The sequence below is a fragment of the Protomyctophum parallelum genome, assembly GCF_964188405.1.
Source record: "Protomyctophum parallelum genome assembly, chromosome: 11".
In the NCBI taxonomy this organism is placed as follows: domain Eukaryota; kingdom Metazoa; phylum Chordata; class Actinopteri; order Myctophiformes; family Myctophidae; genus Protomyctophum; species Protomyctophum parallelum.
Window position 1 is genome coordinate 45,131,124 of NC_139707.1, and position 3,338 is coordinate 45,134,461.

A 3,338-nucleotide genomic window follows, 5' to 3' on the forward strand; every position below is an offset into this window, starting at 1 on the left:
GTGTCTACTCTGACTGCACCGTCGTACGGTAGCTTGAAGCTTCATGTTCACTGACTGTGGGCGCGTTCGGAAATACCACACCGGAGCACACTCTCCTATTAGTTTGCATTGCACAGTGGGCTCAGTGCGCTATTTCCGAACGTGCCCTGTGTGTGCGCTGCGAGCTATGGCTGCGAGAGAGCTTTTTTTTTTCTTCCTTTTCTGATGTTACGTTCAATGCGCCTCGGAAACACAGGAGAGGGTGAAATTTACCATGAAAAAACGGGTGCAACCACGGATTTTACCGATGCAAAGCACTCCGCGAACGATGCATCGAGATTTCACCTGTCAATTTACCGATACACAGTGAATGACGATTCACTAGCATCGCGCACGTCATAATCGATGAATCGAATGTATCGATTATTTTCCACATGCCTACCGCGTGTGTTCGTTTGGGAGCGTCGAGGAGAAGAAAAATAATCCTCGGGAATGCCTCGGAACATTACGGTGACGAGGTGTTAGCCGTCTGTAACGTGAGAGGCTCTGAGGTGACAGCCCTCCTTCGCATCGGATCCAAGGGGGAAATGTGGAGGTTTTTATTTTATTTCTTGTGCCAACGTTGGGGTGGGTGGGGGGTGGGTATGAACTGAAGCGGCCGTGCTTTTATTTTATGCAGCAATGATTTTCCCACATATCAAAAAGGCACCTGTCAAAGGCTTCCTGTCTCCCCTGTTTGCCTGTCTCTCTCTCTCTCTCTTCTCTCTCTCTCTCTCTCTCTCTCTCTCTCTCTCTCTTCTCTCTCTCTTTGAGAGACAGTGCATCTCTCTCTACCGCTCAGAACTATTCAGCAGGGTTTGAAATCATAGCCTGCGTCCGCTGAGTGAAAAGTAACATGAGCTGTTCTCAGAATGTGACTCAGGAAGATGACAAGACAGTGCTCTGGGGCCTGCGTCGTTTCCAGTGGCGTAAACAGATAGACACTAGGGGGGTGCTAGAGCATTATGTTATGCTTTAGATATTGAAAAAATAGCAGATCTACAAGCTTGTAGCGCGCCACCGAGTGGCGCGCTACAAGCTTGTAGGTCTGCTATTTTTGAAAAATCGAAGAACGATCTGACACAGAAACACGGCTTTTTCAGAAAACTGTGGGGATGTATAGAAGACATTTTTAGAATCTGATCTCAGGTCAGAATGGGTTAAGGCAACCGTCGCTTCACGTGCTATAGGTGCCCTTTTTTCACTTGAGCACCTGCCCCCTCTAATGTCTGTGCATGCCACTGGTCATATCCCATGGTGTGCATAGTACCGTACTGTACCGTACCGTATGCTCTGTGGGTCGGGGGTCCATGGACCCCCGAGCGAGGTCCCGAATTATTAGCAGCTGGGGAGACAGCCACTACAACATTTGAGAGGACATACTTGTTTTTGGTGTTTTTTTTTCTATTCACTTGTCATTAATCCATCTGACCTGAGATCAGATTCATACGAGGTTTCCACTGACATACACTTAGTCTGATTAAACCCATTCTACCTGAGATCAGATTCTAAAAAATGTCAGTCGCTCTTCGATTTTCAAAAATAGCAGATCTACAAGCTCGATAAGCGCGCCACTCGGTGGCGCGCTCTTAGCTTGTAGATCTTGTATATTCAATAGCTAAAGCATAACATGATGCCAACACCAAATGTGCACCGTCAGAATGGTAAAGTCCACAGAATAGAGGTAATGCTCTTGACTGAAATATCGCGAAATATATCGCAAAAAACCCCACTATAGACAACCAATATATGTGACCAGATTTGACTGAGAGCTGCCATCGCGCAAATTCCAGCTTTTCACCAAAGGAGAAAGACCTTTTTTTTTGTTTTCCCCCCCCAAAAAAAATGATTATAGCACAGGCAGACTCTTCACATACTAAACTACTAAACTAAAGCATGTCTGAAATAAGTGTCAGAGCTGAAATCGACATGTAAATATGAAATAAATGCTTAAACATGTAGCTAGGTGTAATGTTAGAGACCACAGAAGTGAACCTTTCGAGCCTGTTTTCTCACTCGTTGTTTTCTGCAAGACATTACTCTATAAGCCATATCTCCAAAACTGGTGGGTCAAACTGAACAACCAATATGTCAATTTGAAGCTATGATTCCTGCTTTCATATGACATGAGTCAAATTTGGTCACATATGGGAAAATGTCATCGTACTTTAAGTGTCAAACTAGGGGGTTTTCATGATTCAGGGACAGATAAAGCTTCTCTCACTATCACTGAATAATGAAAAGAGAACCAATGTCAGACATGAACCCTCCATACTCAACCTTCTGTCTCCCAACAACATTCAATTATCTCACTTGATTAACTTTTCATTAAGACACTCAAAACAAACAAAGCGCTTTTCTCTCTCTGGGGCGAGAGGGAAAGCCTCCGCGATAAGCAGCGCTCTCGTCCTAATGACTATAGCCATGAATGCATAGCGCAGCGCACAGATCATTTTTTTTGTGTGCAACGTGTCGCGGGGTTTTTTCTCTACAAGGTTGAGACTATTCTGCCAACCAGCCTTGTACCCCCTGTTACATATTAGCATATTTATTGAATTTATGCCCTTCTAATGGATGGAACGTTTGCAGTAGGAGGCAACGTGATAACTCTCCTCTGTTTCGTTGCACGTGTCGCAGTGTGTGTCGTTGGTTTCGTTGCCTCTCCTTTCCGGGGTGTTTCAGAGCCTCAGTACAGTCACTTTATTAGACGGATACAGATGTTTTTTTACATGTACCAGCTGAAGTGCTTTCAATAAAACCTTGTACTGGACATTTCGATAGAACTGAAGACAAACAAGGAGGAGCATATTGGCTTTCAATGCCTTATTCCTCAGTGACGGGCAGTAGCTGTACAATTTTGAGGGCGCACATGTAGTGGCACAGTCGGTATAGTGCTGTCGCCTCACAGCTAGAAGGTCCTGGGTTCGATTCCCTCCTCCGCGCCGTCAGTGCCCACAACCCGAGGCGGGGTTGGCGGAAAGGGCCTTTTATTTTGGGGGGTATAGCCGACCCGACGCACGTTAGACATTGGAACAAGCCATGGGTTTGAGAGGCTGATTGATGTAAACCGTAAACTTACAGTATAGCCCTATTAGATATATTTAATAGCATATTTAAAGTGGTCACTTGTCAGTTGTCACGACGATATAGCTGTAGCTCTGTTTTGGAACATTGCACGGATAAGATGAATGAAAAAGGTTAACTTTCGAACGGAGACACTAATTGGACATAACTCTGTTGGTGTTACTTCAGTGAAAACTAAATGGAGACATACTTAATCAGACTCCTGTCCTGGAAATACAGTATAATGGAACCATGAA

The 3,338-nt window shown here is 44.7% G+C and overlaps 1 protein-coding gene across 1 annotated transcript in view; it reads left to right on the top strand.

Annotated features, from left to right (window-relative positions):
* LOC310867033 (low-density lipoprotein receptor-related protein 1B-like) overlaps window positions 1–3,338 on the top strand; it is a gene marked incomplete at its 5' end in the record, with an annotated part of 569,593 nt that overhangs the window by 84,188 nt on the left and 482,067 nt on the right.